Below are 8585 nucleotides of genomic sequence, written 5' to 3'. Positions count from 1 at the left end.
GGTCACCCCTCCTTTATACCTCCCGACCGACAGACAGAGCACGTGACGCGCTCTCTAGCGCCCCTCTTATAGTCAGGCCAATTATGGAATTGCCCAACCATAAGCAAGGAGGCCGCTATACTACTTATGCCGATTATTGAAGGGTCCCCGGTGAGAGTAAGGTATATATTCCCCCGACCTCCGCGGGCGGAATATATAAAATCTCCCCGAATCTCACTGGCCTCCCCACAATAATCCTTGGCACAATTCGCTGCCACCAACCGCTTCACGGTAACTATTAGCCGAACACACAGACGTGGGATTCAAGATCGAGATAACAGAACAGCCCAAGATTAATTATATAATTTAATCAGCCTAAAGCACACTAGAAACTACAATATATACAATAGGGAATCTACAGAATATACAGTTATGTCAGAGTACAGTTACAGTCAAAGCATGGGTTACAAACAGGCATACACAGTTCCAGCAGTTACCTTGTTGCGTCTGGCCACAGGGGGGCGCTGTACCCAGGTTTCTAGGATCCTTCCCACAGATGTTTCCTACACGTGCCCCCAGCGAGAAGAACACTGGAAAATGGCCGAAGTAGGGTTATCAACCTGGGCAGATCCAGGTCCCCTCCTACCTTAGTGACCTCACAGGGAAGCACTGCCACTCCCCCTGCATGGATCAGAATTATCCAGCAAAGGGGATATTGGCCATAACTTTGCCTGGGAGCGTCGTAGGCAGACGCCAATGCTCTCATTGTGACAGTTATGAATTTAGCTACAGAACGAGGGGACTCATGACCTGTCTGCCAGTTCCCCATTGGCTGATATCACGCCTGGGGCATTTCCCAATGTCCTGCTCCCATAAAAAGGGTGTGCCGGCATCGTCCGCATGCGGAGACACCATTTTTATGGTTGCCATATTTATCGGAAATATGGCTTGCGAGATATGAACCATTTTTTACTGGAGTCGTTCTGTCTAGCTAGTTCCATAGCCTTGCTAATGAGATACAACTCTTGTTACAGGGTGACGGCAGGGAGTCATCCTGTGTCCATTGTTCCCACACCACCTCATTTCCATATCACAGGACATGGCCATGGAGGTGTAAGTGGAACACTGAGAACAAGAAGGGAGGGGGCACTGCCAGGGAGTGATGAGGGATTATGACTGGAGTCATAATTCATCTTCATATCCCGGGATTTGCCTCACAGCCACGTTTAGGATGCCACTAGGTACACTGAGTGTTTGCTAGTATAATGGCTGAGTTTAAAAAAGTTAGAGTGTGCAATGCAGGCAGACGTGCTGCAAATATCGTTCCAATACTGTGAATTGACAAAAGTACAATAGCCACGTTTAGGATACAATTAGATACACTGAGTGTTTGCTAGTATAATGGCTGAGTTAAAAAAAGTTAGAGTGTGCAATGCAGGCAGACGTGCTGCAAATAACGTTCCAATACTGTGAATTGACAAAAGTACAATAGCCACGTTTAGGATACAACTAGGTACACTGAGTGTTTGCTAGTATAATGGCTGAGTTTAAAAAAGTTTGAGTGTGCAAAGCAGGCAGACATGCTGCAAATATGTTTACAATAGTGTGAATAGACAAAAGTACAATAGCCACGTTTAGGATGCCACTAGGTACACTGAGTGTTTGCTAGTATAATTGCTGAGTTTAAAAAAGTTTGAGTGTGCAATGCAGGCAGACGTGCTGCAAATATCGTACCAATACTGTGAATTGACAAAAGTACAATAGCCACGTTTAGGATACAACTAGGTACAGTGAGTGTTTCCTACTATAATGGCTGAGTTTAAAAAAGTTTGAGTGTGCAATGCAGGCAGACGTGCTGCAAATATCGTTCCAATACTGTGAATTGACAAAAGTACAATAGCCACGTTTAGGATACAACTAGGTACAGTGAGTGATTGCTAGTATAATGGCTGAGTTTAAAAAAGTTTGAGTGTGCAATGCAGGCAGACATGCTGCAAATATGTTTACAATAGTGTGAATAGACAAAAGTACAATAGCCACGTTTAGGATGCCACTAGGTACACTGAGTGTTTGCTAGTATAATGGCTGAGTTTAAAAAAGTTTGAGTGTGCAATGCAGGCAGACATGCTGCAAATATGTTTACAATAGTGTGAATAGACAAAAGTACAATAGCCACGTTTAGGATGCCACTAGGTACACTGAGTGTTTGCTAGTATAATGGCTGAGTTTAAAAAAGTTTGAGTGTGCAATGCAGGCAGACATGCTGCAAATATGTTTACAATAGTGTGAATAGACAAAAGTACAATAGCCACGTTTAGGATGCCACTAGGTACACTGAGTGTTTGCTAGTATAATGGCTGAGTTTAAAAAAGTTTGAGTGTGCAATGCAGGCAGACATGCTGCAAATATGTTTACAATAGTGTGAATAGACAAAAGTACAATAGCCACGTTTAGGATGCCACTAGGTACACTGAGTGTTTGCTAGTATAATCCCTGAGTTTAAAAAAGTTAGAGTGTGCAATGCAGGCAGACGTGCTGCAAATAACGTTCCAATACTGTGAATAGACAAAAGTCCAATAGCCACGTTTAGGATACAACTAGGTACAGTGAGTGATTGCTAGTATAATGGCTGAGTTAAAAAAAGTTAGAGTGTGCAATGCAGGCAGACATGCTGCAAATATGTTTACAATAGTGTGAATAGACAAAAGTACAATAGCCACGTTTAGGATGCCACTAGGTACACTGAGTGTTTGCTAGTATAATGGCTGAGTTTAAAAAAGTTTGAGTGTGCAATGCAGGCAGACATGCTGCAAATATGTTTACAATAGTGTGAATAGACAAAAGTACAATAGCCACGTTTAGGATGCCAGTAGGTACACTGAGTGTTTGCTAGTATAATGGCTGAGTTTAAAAAAGTTTGAGTGTGCAATGCAGGCAGACATGCTGCAAATATGTTTACAATAGTGTGAATAGACAAAAGTACAATAGCCACGTTTAGGATGCCACTAGGTACACTGAGTGTTTGCTAGTATAATGGCTGAGTTTAAAAAAGTTTGAGTGTGCAATGCAGGCAGACATGCTGCAAATATGTTTACAATAGTGTGAATAGACAAAAGTACAATAGCCACGTTTAGGATGCCACTAGGTACACTGAGTGTTTGCTAGTATTATGGCTGAGTTTAAAAAAGTTAGAGTGTGCAATGCAGGCAGACGTGCTGCAAATATCGTTCCAATACTGTGAATTGACAAAAGTACAATAGCCACGTTTAGGATACAACTAGGTACACTGAGTGTTTGCTAGTATAATGGCTGAGTTTAAAAAAGTTTGAGTGTGCAATGCAGGCAGACGTGCTGCAAATAACGTTCCAATACTGTGAATAGACAAAAGTACAATAGCCACGTTTAGGATACAACTAGGTACAGTGAGTGTTTGCTAGTATAATGGCTGAGTTTAAAAAAGTTAGAGTGTGCAATGCAGGCAGACGTGCTGCAAATATCGTTCCAATACTGTGAATTGACAAAAGTACAATAGCCACGTTTAGGATACAATTAGGTACACTGAGTGTTTGCTAGTATAATGGCTTAGTTATAATGAGTTGGAGTGTGCAATGCAGGCAGACGTGCTCTGCAAATGTCTTTGCACTAGTGGGACTATAGCAAAGTCCAATAGCCACGTTTAGGATGCCACTAGGTACACTGAGTGTTTGCTAGTAAAATGGCTTAGTTTAAAAAAGTTGGAGTGTGCAATGCAGGCAGACGTGCTCTGCAAATGTCTTTGCACTAGTGGGACTATAGCAAAGTCCAATAGCCACGTTTAGGATGCCACTAGGTACACTGAGTGTTTGCTAGTAAAATGGCTTAGTTTAAAAAAGTTGGAGTGTGCAATGCAGGCAGACGTGCTCTGCAAATGTCTTTGCACTAGTGGGACTATAGCAAAGTCCAATAGCCACGTTTAGGATGCCACTAGGTACACTGAGTGTTTGCTAGTAAAATGGCTTAGTTTAAAAAAGTTGGAGTGTGCAATGCAGGCAGACGTGCTCTGCAAATGTCTTTGCACTAGTGGGACTATAGCAAAGTCCAATAGCCACGTATAGGATGCCACTAGGTACACTGAGTGTTTGCTAGTAAAATGGCTTAGTTTAAAAAAGTTGGAGTGTGCAATGCAGGCAGACGTGCTCTGCAAATGTCTTGGCACTAGTGGGACTATAGCAAACTCCAATAGCCACGTTTAGGATGCCACTAGGTACACTGAGTGTTTGCTAGTCTAATGGCTTAGTTATAATGAGTTGGAGTGTGCAATGCAGGCAGACGTGCTCTGCAAATGTCTTTAAACTAGTGGGACTATAGCAAAGTCCAATAGCCACGTTTAGGATGCCACTAGGTACACTGAGTGTTTGCTAGTATAATGGCTTAGTTATAATGAGTTGGAGTGTGCAATGCAGGCAGACGTGCTCTGCAAATGTCTTGGCACTAGTGGGACTATAGCAAAGTCCAATAGCCACAGATAGGATGCCACTAGGTACACTGACTGTTTGCTAGTATAATGGCTTAGTTATAATGAGTTGGAGTGTGCAGAGGACAGGAGGGTACAGTGGCAGGATTGTGGTGCTCTGGGTAGAGGAATGGAAGCCTGCCTTTCTATTCCCTCCTAATGGTGAAATGCAGGGAGGAAATCCCTGACCTGGGCTACACAGACGCTGTTGCTGTTTGCAGGACCTGTCACCTATGGCTCTCTGACCCTGCCGGTTTGAGCCCTTAAAAGGACTGCTATAAAGTGCTCTCCCTAAGCTGTCTAACGCTGTGTATGCAGCGCATACAGCTGTATCGGCTATAGGACTCAGGAAGACGGAGCTGCGACAGTGATGTCTGACACCAAAGACGCAGAAGGCAGATAATGGCGTCCTGGAAGAAAATGTCCGGTTTTATAATGCAGGGACATGTGACATGGACATCCTATCACACATGCCGTTGCTTCTCTGGCTCAAAGTCCACTTAGCTGTGTGTGTGTCTGTGATTGGCTGACATGCTGGCCCGCCCCACAAGACGCGCGCGCTTAGGGAAGGAAGACAAGAAAAAAAAAAAAAAAATGGCGATCGCCATTATACAAACAGCAGTCATCTGAAGGCGCTGTTCACGCACACTATACACTGAAATGTGATAATAGTGTGATTCACAGAGTGACTTACACTATTACAGCAGAAACCAAGCTATGATTTAGCTTGTTTTTTGCTGCTAGAACCGTTCTCGAACGTTTCTAGAACTATCGAGCTTTTGCAAAAAGCTCGAGTTCAAGTTCGATCTAGAACATGCCCCAAAATCACTCGAGCCTAGAACTGGAGAACCACGAACCACGAACCGCGCTCAACTCTAGTAATCGCGCCAGAGCGCCAACTAATAACAGGGTCATGGAGTTTCAGCCAGGGCAGACCCAGCAGGAGCTCAGGAGCCATTCTTGGGATGACATAGAAGGCAATGGTCTCAGTATGCAAAGTGCCAACCTGAAGTCTCACGGGTTCAGTGGTATACCGGACAGGTTTGTATAGTGGTTTACCATCCACGGAGGCGAACCAGAGGGGCTTGGCAAGCGGGATCACAGGTACCTGGTATCGGTTCACTGCAGACTGGTGTATGAAATTACCCGCTGCCCCAGAATCAATGTGGGCCTCTGCTGTGAACCTGTTCTTCTCCGTCGTCACCTGGACAGTCTGCGTAACTGGAACGGAGGGGATTCCGGTGCTAAGGGTGGTGGTTCCCACCATCCCTTGGACCCGGGGTCTACCTGGTTTCTCCGGGCAAGAACGGAGCATATGTGAACCATCTCCGCAATAGAAACACAGGCCCCGGGCGAGTCGTTCTGTACGGCGTTGCTCAGCTTGGCTCAGTCGGTCAATTTCCATTGGTTCAGGAGTAGAATCGCAGAACGGCAGTAGCGGGGGAACTGTAGACCTCTGCGGAACGGAGATGTGACGGATTGGTCGCTTCTCCCGGGATACTTCCTTGGTTCGCTCTTGGAAACGGAGGTCAATCCGGGTGGCTAGGGATATCAGAGTGTCCAAAGTACGGGGAACGTCACGACCGGCTAATTCGTCCTTAATGCGGCCCGACAGGCCCTCTCAAAAGGCCGCTGTCAATGCCTCATTGTTCCAGCCTAGTTCAGAGGCAAGCGTGCGGAACTGGATGGCGTACTGGCCCACCGTCAGGGTTCCTTGGCGTAGCCGGAGGAGCGAGGAGGTAACCACGGTGGGCCTGCAGGAATTCCAGGAGGTCGGTGGTCACTGGGTCCTCATTCTCCCACAAAGGATTCATCCAGGCCAATGCTTCGCCTTCCAGATGGGACATTAGAAAGGCCACCTTAGCTTGGTCTGAAACAAACAAATGGGGAAGCAACTTGAAATGCAGGGAGCACTGGTTCAAGAAGCCTCTGCAGGTCTTGGGATCCCCCGCATAGCGAGGCGGAGCAGCGAGGCGGAGTTGCGAAGCCGAGGGGACAACAGGTTCGGACTTAGACGCTGTCTGCTGCGTCGACAGAGACGAGGCGGCGGTCTGTAACGTGTACAACCGGTGGTCCACAGACGTCAGGAACTTCAGTATGCGGTGCAAGGTTTCACGCTGTTGCGCCAGCTCCTGGCGCAGCTCAGCCAGCTCTGATTTCTGTGCCTCAGCGGGATCCGTGGCCTGTGCTCCAGCGGGATCCATGGCATGATCATACTGTGAGGGCCAGGGAGGACTGGTAAGCCCAGGAGGTGGATCCACTGGACCGAGCACCCTACCTGGAGGGCAGGGTACACGGTAGCTGGAGCACTAACGTGGCAGGAACGGGTACAGGTATCAGGAAGCAAAGACAGGACCAGGTCACAGCGTACTTTAAGGCAGTAATAGGAAACAGGAACAAAGACCTGAGCACCTAGCTCACAAGACAAGGCATAGAAACACAAGCGATGATCAGGCGCCGCCCACATGGAGAGGCCAGTCTTATATACTCAGCACAGCCTCAGGTCATTTCCTGCTGCAGCAGTGCTGGGGCTATAAGACCAGGTGAGTGGGCGCGGCCCGGTCCTATACAGAACGTTAATCAGAATCAGACTCCTGAGACCAGGAACATGACTCAGGGGAGCATGAGCGGGAATGGCAGGCGTGACCGGTGGACGCATGGACTGGACCAGTGAGGAAGGAGCGGTGGTACGCTGGCGAGGCTGGATCAGTGGGTACAGAGCGGTGGCGTGACGCAGGTGTGACTGGCTCAGTGGTTACGGATCGGTGCCTGGATGGTGAGACCGGCTCAGTAGGTATGGAGCGCTGCTGGGACACCGGGAGCGTGACAAAACCCAAGGTGCAATACCTCGGACATGTGGTGAGCGCAGAAAGTGTGGCCCCGGATCCGGAGAAGGTTACTGCCATCCAGAGCTGGCCACGACCGACCACATTGAGGGAGGTGAGGCAGTTCCTGGGCCTGGTGGGCTACTACCGCCGTTTCATCAAGGGGTACACAAAGAAGGCCGCACCCATGCAAGATCTCCTTGTGGGACAGACCAAGAATGGGAGGGCCCCTGGTCTCCCGTTTGTTTGGGGCGAGAAGCATGAGGAATCTTTCCACCAGCTGAAGTCAGCCCTGACGGGAGAAGAAATCCTGGCCTACCCTGACTGCGGTCTCCCGTTCGTCCTCTACACCGACGCCAGCAATGTGGGCCTGGGTGCGGTACAGGACGGGAAGGAAAAAGTGATTGCCTACGCTAGCAGAAAACTCCGTCCGACGGAAAGGAACCCCGAAAATTACAGCTCCTTCAAGCTTGAGTTTTTAGCCCTCATGTGGGCAATAACCGAAAGGTTTAAGCATTACCTCGCGAAAGCGAAGTTTACTGCCTACACGGACAACAATCCGTTGACGCATCTAGATACAGCCAAGCTGGGTGCCCTGGAGCAGCGGTGGATGGCTCAACTATCCATTACGATTTCACTATCAAGTACAGGGCCGGCCGCAAGAACACCAATGTGGATGCGCTGTCCCGGATGCAGCACCTACCCGATGAAGGGGTGGAAGACGACGACCTTGAAGAAATCGAGCTACCCGCATTCTATCAGCCACGAGATGAGAAGCCCTGCGTTAATCAACAGCAGGTGAACCTTGACCCGCTGCCTGACCAGGGGTGTCAAGAAGCTCAGGATCAGGAACCTGCGGTCCCCTCAGAAGCTCAACGGCTGTGGAAGGAGAGAAACCGGCTGTACTTACAGTTAGGTCCAGAAATATTTGGATAGTGACACAAGTTTTGTTATTTTAGCTGTTTACAAAAACATGTTCAGAAATACAATTATATATATAATATGGGCTTAAAGTGCACACTCCCAGCTGCAATATGAGAGTTTTCACATCCAAATTGGAGAAAGGGTTTAGGAATCATAGCTCTGTAATTCATAGCCTCCTCTTTTTCAAGGGACCAAAAGTAATTGGACAAGGGACTCTAAGGGCTGCAATTAACTCTGAAGGCGTCTCCCTCGTTAACCTGTAATCAATGAAGTAGTTAAAAGGTCTGGGGTTGATTACAGGTGTGTGGTTTTGCATTTGGAAGCTGTTGCTGTGACCAGACAACATGCGGTCTAAGGAACTCTCA

Source organism: Anomaloglossus baeobatrachus, chromosome 12 (assembly GCF_048569485.1).
Source record: "Anomaloglossus baeobatrachus isolate aAnoBae1 chromosome 12, aAnoBae1.hap1, whole genome shotgun sequence".
Lineage (NCBI taxonomy): Eukaryota > Metazoa > Chordata > Amphibia > Anura > Aromobatidae > Anomaloglossus > Anomaloglossus baeobatrachus.
The sequence above is the reverse complement of the archived record's forward strand: the minus strand, read 5'-3'. Positions refer to the sequence as shown.